Here is a 20,304-nt window from a genome sequence, read left to right on the forward strand (position 1 = left end):
TGAAATAGCAACAGCAATAAGTTCCATTGAGGCATTTAACCTCAAAGCATAAAAATAAAATACTCACAGATTCTGTTAAACTTTTGTTTAATGTTCTATTCATCTCTCTTTTGAATCTTTTAGTTATTAGATGTATGTTAAATTGACCACACAAGAAAATTGCATCAAGACATTTAGTATTGAACTGTAGAAGTAATACTTGACAGTTAGAGTTCATGCCCTAGTTTATTGTTTGTGAAAGATCTAAACTTCAAACTTTATGGAGATTAAGAATTACAGTGAGACCAACAAGAATTCTTTGCAAAGGAGATAGAGAAGCAAGGTTTTTCCATGGTGCAAAGATGGAGGAGACAAATAAAGGTGGAAGTGAAGACCTTCCCGTCAGGAATCAGGTCCAGAGGCATCCCAACTCTAAAGATCAGAGAATTGAGGATGGAAACAGTGTTGCTGGTAGGTGAAGCTGCTCTAAGTGTCAAGGGTTTTCTTGATGGAACAGCATTTACAAAGGAAGTGGTGGACTGGAAAGCAAAGCTAAATGTGGCTGCACTGGCTGGATGAAGAAAAATTGCAGGAAGGAGGAAGAATTCTAATGGAAGTAATGTGGGATTGGTTGAATAATTTGGAAAAGGGAAGAATGAATTGGTTTGCTTCCCAGTGGGTAAAAGAGCATTAGGTTGGGAAGAAACTTCCAAAATATTTCAAGAATACCTGCAGGAATTAATATAATATAAGTTGAGGAAGGAAAAAAAGAGCAAAAGTGAAGAGGGATGTGGAGAATAGAAGAATGACGAAGTAGAGTCTGAATATTGATGTAAGTGCTTGAGAACCTTCTGAGATGGTAGCAGTGAAAGGAACCCAGGACTGTTTGGCATTGGCGGAACTTTTAGGGGTGAAGAGGGGAGAGTCGTTGCTTTGTTTTCTGATCCTATTGTTGTTGGTGACTCAGTCCAGGCTGAGATCTTGGCAGTGATGGAAGGGATAAAGAAGGCTAAGGAGTTGAACTGTAGCGGGCTCATTGTTGAAGGAGATTAAAAAATGGTTATAGGATGGCTGCAAAAGAAGAGGATGGTGTATGGAAGTTTGCTAATGAAAAAAGTGTCAGTGCAGTTCGAAATTGAAAAGTTGAACAGATCTGTGTTGTGATTAAGTGAGTTGGCCACGCCAAGAGAAAGGTAATATTAATGAAAAGTAAAAGGACAAATCTGCCCCTAGTATACAAGATGTATGATACACAGTGAAAGAATGAAGAAATATGTACAACAATAAGAGAAATTACAATATTAACCCTCATTTTCCCTATCTCTAGACTCCCCCTCAAACTGATGCAAGATACTAACATCAGTTTGCTCATGAGAAAGGAATGTCTGGCTCCAGTCATACTCATAGCTTTGGTGAGGATGTCTACCAGTTGAAGGTTGGAAGATACATGAAGAACAGAAATGCAGAGCCAGAAGTGAGAAGATCCTTGATAAAGTGACAATCCACTTCAATATGCTTCGTTCTCTCATGGGAAACAGGATTGGAAGCAATCTTGATTGCACAAGATTGTCAGCAAATAGGGGCACTAGAGATGATTGATCAAGATTATGATCCTGTAGGAGAGACTGGAGCCAAATGATTTCACTACATGTTGAGGACATGACTCAATATTTTGCTCCTGTGGATGATTTAGAAACTGTCTGCTGCTTCTTACATTTCTAGGAGATAAGAGATGCATCCATAAAGATGCACCATCTTGTAGTGGACTGTCTAGTATCTAGACAACCAGCCCAGTAAACATCGACATAGACATAGTTTTCAAGGCGCCAAGGCGAGGCTAGGCGACAGTGGGGCGCCTAGTCGCCTAGTTGCCTAGGTGGGCACCTAGGCGACGCCTAGGCGATGAATTTTTTTTAAGTAAAACCATATATCCTAGGGTAGTTCCCTAGGTTCCATCTTTCCTTAATAATTATTCATAATTTTCATAAGAAAAGTATAAGTTATATGTTTAAGTCTAGAAAATCAACATTTTTTGAGAAGAAAAATAACAAAGTAAAGAAAATTTAAAAAATATAGGGGCTGAACCCCTACTTTTGTTATAGGAAAGAAGAAAAGAAAAAGTGGAAGAAGAAGAAGAGGACATGGAAGAAGAAAATGTGTTGATTAGACAAAATTTTAAGTTCTTCCTTTGCTTATAGGTTCAGGTTTTGAAAATTTTGAGGGTTCAATCAAGGATCAAAATTTCGATACGATACGCCCCATATCGGGTGTATTGTATTGTATCTTTGGGGTCCCGATACCTATTTACAGGTGTTTTTGGGGGACCCATTTTTTTTAATAATATATATATATATATATATATATATATATATTTAAAAATGAAATTGGATACCAAAGAAAAAAATAGGGGGAGTATCGTTATAAGTACCGATACACCTTTGCCAATACACAAAGGTGTATCAATACTGTGAACCATGGGTTCAATACAGCAGTTAGCAATGTTGCATTGATTAAACCCTAAGAAAATAAGAAAATAATAAAAAGAAATTAGTAAATAAACACATAAAATGAATATTCTAGTTTAATAATGTCTATTTTATAATTATAATGTCAAAAAATTAAAAATATAAAAGTATTTTATAACCCAGTGCACAAAACTGCTAGGTGACTGGGCGAGGCGAGCCTCCAAGGGTGCCTTGTCGCCTAAGTGTCGCCTTGACAACTATGGACATAGGCTGATATCTGAAGACATGAAGAGGAAGGAAAGAACATGCCATAATAAGCAGTTCCCCTAACATAACAATGATACGAAGTACAACTGTCATATGATATTGGTGAGGGGTCGAAACAAACTGGTTGACTATCTGGACAACATAGTCATTGTGAGATAAGACTCCCCACAAGTTGAGGATAAAGAGTGGCATCCTCTAAGAGTGGATCATCATCCTTGCTCAACTTCAGATTAAGTTCCAACTGTGTATCAACTGTCCTAGTGTCAGTAAGATGAGCAAGCTTAACCGAGTCAGGGGCATATTTTTGTTGATTAAGAAAGTAGCCACTGGAATTGTAGTGCACTTCGAAGCCCAGAAAGTATGTTACTGGTCCAAGATCCTTCATTTTGAAGGATTGACTAAGAAGAAGTTTCAGCTGATGTGTACCATCTTGGTCATCTCTGGTGATGAGAATATCAACATAAAGTAGCAATAGTGTGATACCTTGAGGGCGATGTGAGGTGAAAAGAGAGTAGTCTTAGGAGCTTTAAGTGAATCCAGCATTAGTAATATCAGATCTAAATCTCTCAAACAAGGCACGAGGAGCTTGTTTGAGACCATAAAGGGACTTCTTGAGGTGGCAAACAAGATGTGGATCAACACAATAGCCTGGAGGAGATTTCATATAAACTAGCTCCTTTAAATCTCCATGTAGAAAAGCGTTTTTGACATCCATCTGATGAATAACCCAACTTTTCACAGCTGAAATAGCAAGGAGGAGATGAATTGTGGTCATCTTGGCAATTGGAGCAAATGTCTCGTCATGGTCAATTCCATACTCTTGCTTGAATTCTCGTGAAACAAATCTAGCCTTGTATCTGTCCAAGCTACCATCAGACTTTAATTTAATTGAATACACCCACCGACTTGCAATGATTGAAGCATTGGGAGGAGTAGAAACTAACTCCCAAGTGTCATTCTCTAAAAGAGCATCAATCTCAGTGTCCATGGCATCTCTCTAGTGTGTGAGCAATGGATTTCTGGTAGGATCTTGGAATATCTGTGACATACAAAGGCCTTTCTTGCATGCGGAATGGCGGTGGAGGAAAGTTTTAGGCTGGCGGGGAGGTGGAGAAAAGATCTGTGCATTGAAACGAAGAGATTCATCTTCGAGCGGGGACGAGCAAGGGGTAAAGAGTACCTGAAAGTCAGGGAAGGTAGCAGGGCTACGATCCTTTTACCAAAGGAAGACTGTTTCTGGCTAAAAGGCTTCGAACAGTTAACTCAATCAAGGCAGAAGGGTGGAAAAATTCTTTCGGCTACTCTGGAAAAAGATACAAAGCGGTTCTGAAGAGGAACGAGAGAGGCTGGTTTTTCACTGTTTCAGAACACTTTGGCATTAATAAAAAGCAGATGATTTGCGTGCCTGAAGGTCTGAGGAAACAAGGGTGGGCCTCCTTTGCTGGCAGTCTTCAATCTTTCCTCTTGAAAGTTGAGAGTGAGGCAGCAGAAGAATCACCGAAGGGAAGTAACTCCTCCTCCCAGTGGTTACCTAATACCAACCTGGACTAGACCCCTGTCTGTCAAGAAGTAAAGGTAGCAAGCTCAACCGTACGTCGGAGATTAACAGTTGAAGAAGGGAGGAAAAATTGGGAGCACAGAATGGTTCTCACAGTTGAAAGGGAAGTAAAGGACTGGACAAAAATCCTAGATGCAGTGGCACAAAAGTTAAAGTTGGAAGGTGATGCTATACTATTGCCTTTCTCTGAGAAGAAAGCTATCCTGGAAATTGATGTTCAGAAGTGGAGCTTCAACACGATACAGATCGATGGCGGATTGGTACAGATACAAAAATGGGTCCCAATCTGTAATGAAATTGAACCAGAAGAAGGTAGCTTTCGGATTAAGTTGCTAGGATTTCCTTTTCACCTCTGGAACGAAACAGCTTTTGAAAAAATAGCAAAAAGCTTGGGTGGAGTAGTGTTGGAGATAAACCAGTGGAGCTTGCGAGCAATGGAACTTAGAGTTGCAGGATTGAAACCAGAACAAGTGCCCCGTTCGATTGAGATATGCTCGGATGGTGCCTGGTACAAAGTTTGGATTGCCTCAGAAGCAGAGGTGTCGCTGTGGGGAAGACGAACAGCTGAAAAGGGAGATGCTGGGGTGGCCGGTTGGAGTACACGTGGCTTTCAGGGGCTGAAGAAGAAGACTGGTACAATGAAAACAGAAGGGGAACAGTCGCAGGAGGTTAACCAGTCCCAAAGCACTCCATTTAAAGCAATTAATTCAATTTTTTTTGAACTAAAGACTTTTGGCTATGATCGACAGTCCTGCTGATGTGGCAAGAAGGGGTTTGGGTTCGAATGGTAATAACCAGGGCGCACACTCTGAGCCGGTTCGAAGATTGGGTGAGCCAGATAGCATAAACACTCTTAGAGGCCCACGTGACACTTTAAGTTGTCACGTGGGTCGGGAAAGAAAGAGGGAGATGATAGTTGAAAAATCCCATCTATCATCTTCAAAAACTGTGCTGGCCGAACTGAAACAAAAGGAAAAATGCCGAACAGAGAGAGAAACTCGATTTCTGTGTTGGATCCCTTGACTGGGTGTTGAGGAACAGGAAAGTAGGGCAGCAGGTTGCCCTAATCCGTGCTATCTGAGGGATAAGAAAGAAGAGAGGGATGTAGAAGACCAAGGGTGGATAAGCTGTGGTTCAGACAGTGACTTTGAGGAGGAGAGTTCAGACGACATCTCAAGTTTTGGAAGCTTGGAAGATGAAGGATCTCAAGAGGACTAATAACAGGGAGTCCCTAAACTTGGACCGCCTATTCCATGGAGATTTAGTGGGAGAACAAGAAGGGAACGAGGAGGCAGAGATGCACAACACAAAGGCTGAAAACAGAGAGACTCACAATCAAAGAGGTGGGGGGCAATTCTGGTGCCCAGAACTGGAAAAGCCTCTCTCAAGCGCTAGTACTGTACGGAAAACTGAGGTGTTAGCTTACGTTAACCCAGAACTGAGCAAGAATACATCACAGAATGGTAAACAATTGGGCAAGGGGAGCAGTCATTGTGAAAACAGAATGACGGGGAATATTTCCCTCCAAAACGAGGAGACCAAAAACTCCAATTTTGACACACAGGGCTTGACAACCATCTGTCCGCCTACAATCCCAATTCCCTTTGCCCAGCCGAACCCAGGTAACCTTGCTAACCCTATTCATTTAGCTTTTTCTACTGATGCGGCTTCTGTTTCTCTTGTTCTAGATTCCATTCCCAGTCTAGTCTCAGAAGCCCATGAGAAGGAGGCCACACTGAGTCCTCAAGGAAAGAAGGGGGGAGAGGTGACGATGGAGGGAATTTTAAGGGAAGAAAGAATATGGGGAATCATTGAGAGCATAATCGGTGAAATTGAGAAAAATGAGCTACAAAGGAGAGTTACAAATGGGTCTGAGCTGGTGTGCAATGAGGAGGAGGAGTTTAGAATGGAGGAGAGGACTAGTTATGGAATGAAAGAGGGAAGGAGACTAGGAAGGATGATTCGATAGCTGAATTTGTTGGAAAGCTGGGGTGTAAGCTGAAGAATCTAAATGATCTAAAAGTTTCCCTAATAAAAAGAAAGGAGGAGAGCAAGATTAAGAAAAGAAAATTGAGTGAAGTGGAGAGATTAAAGAGAGATATCGAGAGGGATAATAAGTTTGGGGTGAGAGGGGATAGAAGGAAAGGATTCAAATAGATATCTGGTGGTTTTTTAGGGTTAAATTCTAAAGTTGAGATGAGAATTCTAAGCTGGAATGTGAGGGGATTGGGTAATGCAAGGAAGAGAGCAACTATCAAAGAAGTAATTAGGAAGTTCAATCTGGATGTGGTGTTAATCCAGGAGTCCAAGAGAATGGGCTTTGATAGTAGATGGGCAAGAAGTGTCTAGAGTTCTAAAGGGATAAAGTGGGTGGCTGCTCCATCTTGGGGAGCCTCGGGTGGGATCATAACATTGTGGAAGGAAGATGTGGTGGTAGGTTTGGAAAAACTGATAGGGTATCATTCAATTTCTATGAAATTCAGGCAGGTGGAAGATGGTTTTGAATGGGTACTAACAAATGTATATGGCCCCAATGACTATAGGAAGAGGAAGAGGCTATGGGAAGAATTGAGTGATATTAGGGGCCTATGGGAAGGACCTTGGTGTGTGTGTGGGGGGGGACTTTAATGTAGTAAGATTCACAGAGGAAACCAACAATCCCAGACAGAGAGTGACAACCAGCATGAGAAATTTCAATCAATTTGTGGATACTTTTGAGCTTAAGGAATTCCCGATCCAAAGCAATATCTACACTTGGTCCAACCTTCAATCTAACCCAATCTGCTCTAAGTTAGATAGATTCTTGTTCTCAACAGATTGGGATGAGCATTGGGGGAACCTAAATTCTAGAGCACTCCCTAGATTCACTTCAGACCATTGGCCTATAGTGTTGTGTAAGGAGGACTTAAGAGGAGGTGGACTTGCTCCCTTTAGGTTTGAGAATATGTGGTTGATCCATCCGGAATTCATAGAGAAGATCAAAGAATGATGGGAACAACACAATCCGTCAGTTGAATGGGAGGGGATGAGATTCCACAAAAAGATTCAATTCCTAAAATCTCAAATAAATGAGAGGAACCGTCTGGAATTTGGAAGAGTGGAGGAAAGAAAGAAGACTTTAATGGAGCAAATTGAGGAACTAGACTTGAAGGAGGAAAGGGGTTCTTTTGGAGAAGAAGACAGAGAATTGAGATGGAGGGTTAGAATGCAGTTGGAGGATCTCTTATTGCAGGAAGAGATAAGTTGGAGACAAAAGTCTAGATGTAAATGGTTAAAGGAGGGAGACAGAAACACTAGATTTTTTCACTCTGTGGTAAACACTAGAAGAAGGAAGAATATCATTTCTAAGCTAGAAGTTGATGGAGTTGTTCTTTCCCAACCAGCAGAAATAGTAGAGGCTTTTGCAACTCATTTTAAATCAATTTTTGGAAGCCCTTTAAATGAGAGGATTTGGGTGGAAGGGCTGGAATGGCCAAATCTTAGTTTAGAAACCAGAGTGGGGTTAGAGAAAAACTGACTTAGAGGAGATAAAGGAAACAATATTTTCAATGGATAGAACGAAAGCTCCAGGCCCAGATGGATTTACAATGGCATTTTACCAGGATTGTTGGGATATTGTGAAGAAGGACCTAGTGTTGGTTTTTGAGGAGTTCCACAGGAGGGGAATCATTTATCTAGGTTTAAACTCCACATTCATTGCATTGGTCCCTAAGAAGAAAGAGGCATCACATCCAAGGGATTTCAGGCCGATTAGTTTGGTGAATAGTCTGTACAAGATAATTGCAAAAGTCTTGTCTCTAAGAATTAAGAAAGTTCTTCCAGCCATTATCACACCCAATCAAGGAGCTTTTGTGAAGGGAAGGCAGATAACTGATCAAATTTTGATTGCAAATGAGAGCTTAGAGAATTTTAGGAAATCCAAGAAAAAGGGAGTGGTATGCAAACTAGACTTAGAGAAGGCTTATGACCTAGTTGACTGGTCCTTCTTGGTGGAGGTAATGAAAAGTTTTGGTTTTGGAGACAGATGGTGTAGATGGATCTGGGGTTGTATCAGGAGTTGCCATTACTCAATATTGGTGAATGGAACTGCGGTGGATTTCTTTCCGGCCATGAGAGGAATAAGACAAGGTGATCCGCTCTCTCCCTTTCTCTTTACTCTGATTGTAGATGTCCTGGGGAGACTGATACATAGAGTCGTTTCTAGAGACTTAATAAGAGGTTGGAGAGTCGGAAGGGGGGAAGTACCACTTACACACTTGCAGTTTGCAGATGATACAATCCTATTTTGTGGGGGTGGGGATATAAGATGGATCAAAAACCTAAAACTAACAATACAACTCTTTGAGCATATGTCTAATCTTAAAGTGAACTTTGATAAGAGTTGTGTGGTGGGAGTGAATTTGGAGGAAAGGGAAGTGATTGTGCAAGTGTGTTAGGGTGCACTATCTCGGAGTGGCCTATCACTTATTTGGCCTCCCCCTAGGAGATAACCCCAAGAATGAAAGCTTTTAGAACCCGGTAGTAGAGAGATTTGAGAAAAGGCTTGCTTCTTGGAGGAAAAATTATCATTCTCTTGGGGGGAGAATCACCTTGATTAGGTCTACCCTTTCCAACCTTCCTATTTACTTCATGCCAGTGTTTAAGATTCCTACAAAGGTCTCAAACTGGATAGAAAAATTAATGAGGGATTTTTTATGGGAACTAGGAGTGGAGAAGAAAGACCATAGGGTGAGGTGGGAAGTGGTAAATAGGAACAAGAAGCTAGGGGGCTTGGGATTGGGAATATCAGGAAAAGGAACATGACATTATTGGGGAAATGGTTGCGGAGATTCCCATTGGAAAGGGACAAATTGTGGACGAAGATTGTGGCTAGCATACATGGGCTGGGTGAGAATGACTAGGATCCTGGAATTTTGGCAAGGACTACTGCCGCATCCCCGTGGAAAGCCATTCATTATCTGCTTCCAGTTTTCTCCCCTTGGATCAGGTACGATTTGAACTCCGGTAATCGAATAAAATTCTGGGAGCAAATTTGGGTTGGGGACCTACCCCTGAAAGACCAATTTTCCATCATTGTTTGAGTTGAAAAACAGTTCACTTGATGTATGGAACTATTTGAGATTAGATGCAAAACAGAAACTAAACAAACAAGAGAAGAAGAGAAGAGAGAGAGAGCTGGCGGCAATGAGTGTTAGAGAGTGAGAGTTTTCGAACTTAACCTCACTCTAACACTCTAAACATTTTATTAAGGTGTTAATCTTTGATAAATTACAGAGAGGCCCTTGAGTGGGCAGAAAAATACAAAAACAGAACATTACAGAGTATGGGCCCAGAATAAGGCCCATAACAAAGAGAAACATAACATAACATGAAATGACAGTCTATGGGCCATTTGGCCCATCTCCTCTACACTCCCCCTCAAGCTGAGCATAGATGTTAATCATGCCCAGCTTGCTAGTGTCATGTTGAAGTCTTGCCTTGGAAATGCCCTTGGTGAGAAAATCTACCAATTGTCCTTCAGAAGTAATGAATGGAAGACACACTTCACCGGAGGAGACTCTTTCTCGAATAAAGTGTCGATCAACCTCAATATGTTTGGTTCGATCATGTTGTACCGGGTTGCGAGCAATGTTGATGGTAGCCTGATTATCACAGTACAACATCATGGGTTTGTCATGATCAATCCCAAGTTCTTCCATTAAGGACCTTAGCCACAACAATTCCGAGACTCCATGTGCCATGGCTCTATACTCTGCTTCTGCGGAGGATCGGGCCACAACAGATTGTTTCTTACTCCAAGAGTCAACATTACCAGCTACTAGACTGCAATACCCTGAAGTAGATCTTCTATCATCAATATTTCCAGCTCAATCAGCATCAGTATAGGCTTCAAGTTTCAGATGACCATGCTTGGTAAATAGAATTTCTTTTCCTGGAGAGCCTTTCATATAGCACAAAATCCGTTCTGCTGCTGCCATATGAGTATCTCTAGGAGCATGCATGAACTGACTAATGCAACTGACAGCATACGCAATATCTGGCCTAGTCATGCACAGGTACAGAAGCTTCCCAAGAAGTCTTTGAAAGACCCCTTTGTCTTCCAACAAAGTTCCATCCGAAGCTGAAAGTTTGTGACTCATATCAATAGGAGTTGCAGTTGGTCTTGCACCCAATTTTCCAGTTTCAGACAATAAATCAAGGACATATTTCCTTTGGGAAATAAGAATTCCATCCTTGGATTTGGCAACTTCTATGCCAAGGAAGTATCTCAACTCCCCCAGATCCTTAATCTCAAATTCTGTACGGAGGAAAGACTTAAGGGCCAGAATGCCTGAGGCATCATCACCAGTCACTATAATGTCATCAACATACACAATGAGATACACTGCTAGAGATCCACTTTTCTTCACAAACAGAGTATGATCTGACTGTGTCTGAACATAGCCGAATTTAACAAGTGCAGCTCTAAATCTCTCAAACCAGGCTCTAGGAGATTGTTTGAGACCATAAAGTGATTTATTCAATTTACATACCTTTCCTTGCATATCTTTCCCATACATTCCTGGAGGAAGACACATGTTGACCTCCTCATGTAAGTCACCATTCAGAAATGCATTCTTTACATCTAACTGATAGAGAGGCCAATCAAAGTGAACTGCCAGAGATAAAAGAACCCTTACAGATGTCATCTTGGCAACAGGGGCAAAAGTCTCCAGGTAGTCAATCCCATATGTCTGTGTGTAGCCTTTTGCAACAAGTCTGGTCTTGTACCTCTCAATAGCTCCATCAGCCCTGTATTTAATGGTAAAAACCCACTTGCACCCAACTGGATCCTTCCCTTCAGGCAAATCCACCACCTCCCAAGTACCATTTGCATGTAGAGCATCCATTTCAGTCTTCATGGCATCTCTCCATTCTGGAATCCCAAGAGCTTCTGAGACAGACCTAGGAATGGGGTTAGAAGCAACAGAAGAGAGGTAGGCAAAGTATGAAGGAGAAAGCAGGTCATAAGAAAGGTGTTTGGAAATGTAGTGTGCAGTACACTTCCGCTTCCCTTTCCTAACAGCAATGGGGACATCAAGGTCTAGGAAGGATGATTCCAAAGGAGCTGAAGCAGTACCTGTTATCTCATCTGTGATTGGGAATGTATGAGTCTCATCTGTTGTAAGGGAAACTACTTGCTCATTCCTGGATCTCTGCCTTTGATACACTTTGGGATTATGGGTAGGATGAGGAGGTAAAGAAATAGGGGCACTAGGACAAGAGGTATGAAGTGATTGATCCTCCTTTGATTCATTTGGTGAGGATACAGGTTTGTCAAGAGACTCAACTGGGACAGGAAGAGGAAGAGCAAAAACTTGTGATAGACTTTCCCCCTATGGACAATGTCCTTCCTGAGAGGAACCATAAAAAGGTGAAAGTTCATCAAAGGTAACATCCATAGAGACATGTCGGGTGCCAGTCTTTGGATCAAAACAACAATAACCCTTTTGTGTGGGGGAGTAACCAAGGAAGATGCATTTGTGGGCTTTCGGTTCAAACTTATGTCCCTGCACACTTGGAATGTGAACATAGCAGGTACTTCCAAACACACGAAGAGGAATTGGGAAGAGATCCTTGTTTGGATGAAGAAGACAGAAGGGGGATTTAAACCCTAAAACCCTGGATGGCATACGGTTTATGAGATAGGTAGCAGTAAGTACAACATCACCCCAAAATCTTGTGGGAACATGCGAGGCAAACAAAAGACTCCTTGCAACTTCAACAATATGTCTATTTTTCCTCTTAGCAACTCCATTTTGTTCAGGGGTTCTAACACAAGAGCTTTGATGAATAACCCCCATGTCAGAGAGATACAAGGATAAACTCTTCTCAAAATACTCTTTTGCATTGTCAGATCTGAAAACCTTAATTCTGGTATCAAATTGAGTTAAAACAAGCTCATGAAATTGCCTCATAAGTCTTGGGACTTCATCCCGGGATTTCATTAAGTATATCCAAGTGAATCTAGAAAAGTCATCAATAAACAGGATAAAATATCTGTAACCCCCTATAGAGGATAAGTGGTAAGGCCCCCACACATCAGAGTGCACAATATGAAAAGGAAAAGAGGATATTTTATTGCTTACAGGGTAATTTTTTCTACAATGCTTTGACAACTGACAGGACTCACAATTGAGACTGGACACACTAACTCCCTTAAACAGTTTGGGAAGCAAATGACTTAAAGCAGAAAAAGGTAAATGACCCAACCGATAGTGACTCAATATAATTTGACTGACAGACTCTGTAAAAGTAGAACCAAAAGCAACATTCTTGGGATGATCAAAGCATTGGCCAGGGGTGTCGAGCAAGTATATTAGATTCGCTTTATGGCTACTCCCAATCACCTTCTGAGACTTCGGGTCCTGAAACACACAGTGAGAAGGGAAAAAGGTTACACAACAATTCAATGACTTGGTCAAGCTACTTACAGATAATAAGTTGGTATTTAATTTAGGTACATGAAGAGTGGAAGATAAAAGTAAGGAGTCTGTAGCTTTGACAGTTCCCTTGCCAGAAATAGGGGCAAAAGAACCATTAGCTAAGGTGATTTTGTCATGACCATGAAGTAAATCATATGAAACAAACAAAGGGGAAAGGTTGGTCATGTGATCAGAAGCACCTGAGTCAATGATCCAAGGGGTTTTGAGATTACCTGAGGTGGATGCATGGTTAGCAGAAGCCCTTATACCTGAGTGAGCAAATTCGGTGGTGGTTGGACTTCCAGAAGGGCTGGATGATGAAGTTACACCTTCAAGCTGGTTGATCATCTTTCCAAACTTCTCATATTCAGCTTTCATGGCTGCCAACTGTGCACTGGTAGACTCAACCTCTGTATCTGTGCTTGTGGCTGCATGTGCACTTCCTGTCTTTCTACTATCATTCTTCTTCTGGAATCTGATAGGAACAAGATTGGGATGCAATTTCTAGCACTTGTCCTTTGTGTGTTTCGGCTTCTTACAATATTCACACACCACCTCCTTGTTTCCTGTGCCTCTGTGAGCTCCTGTAACCCCTTTGGGTTTAATTCCCATATTTGCAAAATGATCATTGATACTGACTCCTTGAACCTACACTTGCCTCCTACTTTCTTTACTGCTGACCAAAGCATATGTGTGTGACAATGAAACATCTTCCTTGGACAAGATGTTTTGCTTTGTAATGTCATATTCAGAGTTCAGCCCTGTCAAGAACTCAAAGACCCTATTCCTTTCAACCAATTTCCTGTATGTTTCAGCATCCTTGGGGGTATCCCATGTCACAGCCTCTATCAAATCAATCTCCTGCCATAGTGATTTCAGGGTTGAGAAGTATGCTGCAAGTGACTTCTCCCCCTGCTTTAGATTCTTCACATCACTTCTCAGTTTTTAGGCTCTGGCAACATTCAACTTCTGGGAGTAAGTTTCTGCAACACTATCCCAGATTTCTTTAGCCGAGTTCATCCACAGATAATGTTGGCTAATCTGTGGCTGCATTGAGTTCACAAGCCACCCAATCACTGTGTAATTCTCTTGCACTCATTTCTCATAAGAGGGATCCTCCTCTGGGGGAGCTTTCTTGCTCCCAGAGATAAACTCCCACTTTCCTCTACTGCAAATATGAATTTTTACGGATTGTGATCAGGCCAAATAATTGGTTCCATCCAGTTTAATTGTAGTTACAGCCAACAAGGAATCAGTTGTAGTTCCTGAATTATGTCCATATTCAGCAGTGCTCTTGTTCTCAATTTCTGAGAAGTCCATTATGTAACAGCTTCAATTAGGGTTTCGGCAAGCCTTCAAAAGTGACATGATTTCAAAGAACTCAGATTGAGTTGAAACAATAGCAAACACAACAACACACAAACTCAGTTCAGATCTGACATCCGTGAGAACCAAGTTCGGTGGCAGCACTTTCAAGGAGAAGAAACCTTGATTCAGCCTTCAAGGAACAATCAGCAGGCGTCCAAACAATATGTATTCTTGATTCCCAACAATAATTTCCCAAGGAGAACAAAAAATACAGTCCACAGTACCTAAGAGGACTTTTTACAAACACTATGTATGCAACAGTCAACACCTCACTGTTAACCAGCAGAAATCACTTCAAGAACACTCCGTCTAGGTCCAAGAAGTAGCTGAACTAAAGTAGAGGCTTGTACCACTTAGTTTAGATTAGTTTTCAGCAGTTTGGAAGTCCAATAACAGCCGAACCACACTTCCAGAATAACCCAGAAATTTCTGAGTAGAATCCGTACAGCAACAGTGGGCCGAATGGAGGTGTGCTTTGAATTCTTTAACAGTCCTCCCAAATAACAAAATAACTCAGCAAGGAACTGAGAAAACAACTTACAGTATCTCTGGTTTGAACTTCAAACCAGGTCGAACTCTCTGAGCTAGCTTCGAAATCCCTTTTCTCTGATTTCAAATCAGGCTGAAAAACTTGCTCTCTGATTCTTCCTGGTCACCGAACCTTTCTCCAAGTGTATAGAAACTTGGGCACCCTCCAATGACCTCCAAGAACCAGGCGAATGACTGTAAACATTCAGCCCTAGAACCTCCTCATGCAGTTGGCTGAACTAGAACCACATGAGGGACACGCCAAGCAATGACCCGCTCTGATACCAAGTTGAAAAACAGTTCACTTGATGTATGGAACTGTTTGAGATTAGATGCAAAACAGAAACTAAACAAACAAGAGAAGAAGAGAAGAGAGAGAGAGAGTTGGCGGCAATGAGTGTTAGAGAGTGAGAGTTTTCGAACTTAACCTCACTCTAACACTCTAAACATTTTATTAAGGTGTTAATCTTTGATAAATTACAGAGAGGCCCTTGAGAGGGCAGAAAAATACAAAAACAGAACATTACAGAGTATGGGCCCAGAATAAGGCCCATAACAAAGAGAAACATAACATAACATGAAATGACAGTCTATGGGCCATTCGGCCCATCTCCTCTACAGTTTGCTTTGTCAAATTTGAAAAATGAACCCATTTCCTCCTTCTTGGTTCCTTTTGATTCTTCTTCTGGGTTTGGGTGGAATCTGGGGTTTTGAAGGGCAATAAGGGATACAGATTTGGGGTGTATGTCATCTTTGCTAACCATCCTTGAAAATGTTTTCTTGAAGTAAGGGAGACACTAGAATCTGGACCCCTTCTTCATCCAGCTCTTTCTCTTGTGCTTCGTTTTTTGAGACATTAGTCCAACCTACTACACCACTTGGGCTGTCATTCCCGGTTAAAGAGATTTGGAGCAAACCCATTCCTCCTCGGGTTGGTAGTTTTTGTTGGGAAAATTTCCTGGAAAGAGTTAACACAAATGACTTGCTTCAAAGAAAGAGGCCCAACTGCTGTTTACTTCCCAATAGGTGTATTCTTTGCAAAGCTGATGGGGAAATGGGTTATCATATTATGGTTACTTGTCCAGTTACTAAGACTGTTTGGGAGTGGGTGTTTTCCCTTTTTGGGTGTACTTGGAATCCCCCCGGAAGTGTGCAATGCTTGTTCTCTCCTTCTTTCTTTAGTTGGCCTAAGAGAAGGGGGAAGATTATGTAGAGAAGCATTAGGGCTGCAGTGTTCTGGTCAATATGGGAAAAAAGAAATTCACGAATTTTTTCAGATAAGGAAAGAACCACAGAAAACCTAACAGATTTGATACTTTCAAGGGTTGCTCATTGGCTGAAATTAATGGAGATATTCTCTGAATTCTCTATGGCAGACATGCTGAGAGTGGAAATAGGTTGCTACTGCTGTTATGTATAAAAGGAACTGTAGTCCCACTTGGACCCCCCCTCTCGCCGGATTCATAAAACTGAATTTTGATGGATGTAGTTTTAGGAATCCAGGGCCCTCTGGGATATGGGGTGTTTTAAGGAATGAGGAGGGGTATATTACTGCCATGTTCTCTGGGCCAATTGGAGAGGGTGACTCTCTTGCCGAAATTCTAGCAGTTCTTGAAGGAATCCAAAGAGCAAGAGAATTAAGCATTAGATGCTTAGTGATTGAGGGGGACTCAAAGGTGGTGATTAGGTGGCTGAAAGGAGATATCAGTGGCTTGTGGAGCTACAGCAATGAGAAGAAAAAATTTAATTGGCTGTGTAAGGACTTAGAGGTGCAATACAGCTGGGTGAAGAGAAGTGCTAACTCAATGGCTGATGGGTTAGCTAAGCAAGGGGTGGCTAAGGATTCTTTGTTTTGGGCACATTTTTAGTATTTTGTTGCCATTTTGATGTTGGGGAGTTGCGATAGTTTACCTCCCCATTTTCTGTAATTAATTTTCACAAGTATTATTCATTAATACAGATTTCTGTTATCGATCAAAAAAAAAATCTGTGACATACAACACAGTAGAGAACAAACTATGGATTGAGGGAAAACCATGGCATTCAAGTAGTCTAGAAACTCTAGTAGAACTGTGTACGGTAGGAACATTGGTAGATGGAGAAGTTGTGGTAATAGGAGGGGATGACATACTTACAAGAATAGGAGAAAATAAAGAACCATGTTCTAGAAGAGACAGAGAGGTTGGGAGTGTAGGAACTGGAGCAGCTATCCACTTTTGGAAATAAGTTTGGTGCAACAACTGAAGAAGAGATAGTGCTTCTGAAGTACTTGCATTGCATGCTCAAAGTAGTGTAAAATGGACACTGAAGGAGCAGGAAATTTGATAATATGTTGAAAGAAAGAATACATTTTGTGAGATTCTAATCTGACAGAATTTAGGGTCATAGCAAATAAACCCCTTATGATCAGGACCTTGTTCCAGAAAAGCACAAAAGATAGACTGAGTAGATAACTTAGTATCCAAACACACGAAGCATAGAGAAGTAGTATCCGCATAAGGAAGGTGTACAAAGCTAACGTATCCAAACACATGAAGCATAGAGAAGTCAGGAAGTGTTTTGAAAAGGGACTGATTTGGGGACAAGCTACCAAGAACTAATGATGGAAGAAGGTTGATAAGATGTACAACAGTGCTGGCTGCTTCCACCCAGAACGTGGGGGGAGAATGGGAATCTGGAAGAAGGGTTCTCACAACACTCAAGATGTGGCCATTCTTGTGCTTGGCAACTCCATTTTGATGAGTGCTAGTATGGGATCTTTGGGTTTGTATTCCATGATGCTACAAATAGGTAAGAAACTCTCCATCCATGTACTCTCCCCTTGAATCCGAATGTAAAGTACAAATTGTAGCATTGAACTATGTGGTAACCTTGGCTTGAAAAATTTTAAACACAGTAAAGGCATATGACTTTTTGTGGAGAAAATATATCCAAGTGTACCGAGTATGATCATCAATGAAAGTAATAAAATATCTAAATCCCATTCTGGATATCAGAGGAGATGACCAAACATCATTATGTAATAACTGAAAAGGTGCTGTAGCATGAGAAGTAAAGATAGGAAATGGTAAAACATGGATTTTACTTAAGCAACTTTGCATACAAGTTTTATCAACATTCTTAGGAGCATAAGTAGATAAAGGCAAACAACCAAATGCTATAAGAGAATCAAGTTTTCGTGTAAAAATATAGCATAAACGACATTGCCAAATATTCCAGTCATTATTACAAGACAAATAAGTAGTAGAAAGTAAACAAGAAAAACTACTAGTGGAAGAGGCTGAATTCTTTCAAATTCCAAAGCAAATAACCATTCTAGTCTATGCCCCTTCCCCTTCACCTCAGTGCACTGGTCCTATATCAAACAACCATGTTGTGAGAAAGTGACAATATGACATGTTTAATAAGTTGACCGATAGATATTAAGTTAGTAGTAAGCTGATGAGCAAATGAAGTTAAGGGCAATTTGAAAGGGGTAGGTTGAGAGATAGACAATGGTAGATCATTACAACCCACAATATTATGTTTCTTACCATTTGCAGTAACAGTATGTCTACTAGAGGGAAGACGATAAGAAGGTTGATCACAAGTAGCCCCCGTCATGTGATTGGAGGCATTGGAATCTATGATCCAGAGATGACTAGGGGAAGCACAATAGTGGGTACACTCACCAGACAAGTCAAAAGAAGAGAAAGCCGAGGAGATTGCCAAGGACACCAGTTGATGAATTTTCTCTTCAGTCATTACAACACTGGCTGTCCCACTCTCGGTCTGTGCACAAGGGAATGAAGCATCATCTGATCCCTCAACAGTAGTCTGATCCTATGCTGATTTTTGTTTTCTTTGGATTGGTTTAGGTGGCCTAGTAGGACAGTTTGTAATAATAGGTCCATGCTTAGTGCAGTAGGTACACTGTACTTTGTGGATAAGTGCATCGGTTTGGACTTATCTGAAGCCAAAAATACAATCTCTATTCCATCAATCTTTGCATTCACTGCTGACTGAGTAGAATGGCATAAGGGAGGACAAGAAATATGGGTAGAACAGCGTAAGGGAGGATTAGAGGATGGTTAAGGATCATTGATAGGTGGTGAAGGAATACTTACAGTGTTAGGAGGTGAGTAGGGACTAGTAATTGGTGGTGAAATACTAGCTTTTGGTGGTGAAGGGGTGGAGGTGTAGGCGCTGAAGCGGCTAGACTCTTTCGAAGAAAGGCACAGAACATCTCAGGAGCAGAGGAGCATAAAAGAAATATGTAGCAGGAAACTTTGTAATGTGAGCATAAAAGAAAACATTATAAAGAAAAATAACATTGCAACACACATCAATGTTGATTGGAGTTGGGAGGGTGGAAAGGGACATTGTATTGAAATGAGCTAAAGCCTTCGAATGTAAAATTGGGCAACTCCCCTTAATATATTTAGGGATGCCGATTGAGGGATCCTCAAAGTCAGGTGCATTATGGATACCAATAGTGGAAAGAGTGGAGAAGAGGCTGGGTGGTTCAAAAGAAAAATACTTATCTTTAGGGGGAAGAATAACCTTAATAACGAGCAATGTTTTAAAAACTGACTAGGAGACCGAACCATTTATGCCTCTGGGTCGCGGGTTACTGATTCGACTGGCTGGGTCGAATGGTTCAGACCGTGCCACTTCAGCGCATATATGTATTAAGTATAGATATTTATATACATATAAATATGTTTTAGATATGTTATGTGTATTATTTTATATTTAATTTATGTTTTTAATTATTTTATTTATAAAAAATATTAAAAATTGCAATTTGAGGCCAAAAAAGGGTTCTTTTTTTTCGTGAAAATAGCGGGGCAAGGTGCCTACAGCCCTTGGGATGCATAAATCTCGAAAAGTTACCCAATATAAAAAAAATCACCCCAATCAGACATCGGAGTGCAAAGTTATGGCCTCCAAAAGTTTGCATGCATAGAGTGTGTAACCCGCGACCTGGTCACCGGGTTGAATGGGTCAATTGTTGAACCGGCTGGTTTGAACGGTTCTTGACCAAGTCAACGTTTTTTGGCCGTCTGATGGGTCTTGACTGAACCGGAACTGGAATCCTGGCCAGGTTACGGTTCGACCGACCGGGTCAATGGCAGGTTGAAAACATTGATAAAGAGTGTTCTCTCAAGCCTACTGACTTTCTACTTATCCTTACTTTGGTTTCCGTCACAAGTAGTTGAATTGAAAATATTCAGAGGGAGTATGTGGGGAGAGAGGGGGAAAGAAGTTTCACTTGGTAAGTTGGGAAGTTTGTAGACCAAGGAAGAAGGGTGGGTTGGGTTTTAGGAGAGTCAAGGTTTTTAACAAGGCCTTGGTTGGAAAGTGGCTGTGGAGATTTGGTTTAGGGAGGGAGGAAAACACATTATGGAGAAGAGTGCTGGTGGATAAGTATGGGATGGTGAGGTTTGGGTGGGAATCCAGGGAGGTTAGGTCTTCATATGGGGTGAGTGTATGGAAGGGGATCATGATTTCAGGGGTCTAACAAGCTTCTCAGTTGGAGATGGAGCAAGAATCAGGTTTTGGGAGGATGGTTGGTGTGGGGCAGGCAAATTGTGTGAACTATGTCCAAGTCTGTGTAATAGATTATCTGAAGCTGAATTATCCATAATCCAGTGTTATGAGAGGAGGGGAGAACAGTTGGTCTGGTGTCCAA

General features: G+C 41.2%; 1 protein-coding gene across 1 annotated transcript in view; it reads left to right on the top strand.

Annotated features, from left to right (window-relative positions):
• Window positions 1-20,304, top strand: part of LOC148855449 (Protein kinase superfamily protein) — an 88,280-nt gene that overhangs the window by 18,430 nt on the left and 49,546 nt on the right. The gene's annotated exons all lie outside the window — the stretch shown is intronic.

This window comes from Nelumbo lutea, chromosome 4 (genome assembly GCF_056320005.1).
Source record: "Nelumbo lutea isolate HS-2025 chromosome 4, American lotus-T2T, whole genome shotgun sequence".
Taxonomy (NCBI): domain Eukaryota; kingdom Viridiplantae; phylum Streptophyta; class Magnoliopsida; order Proteales; family Nelumbonaceae; genus Nelumbo; species Nelumbo lutea.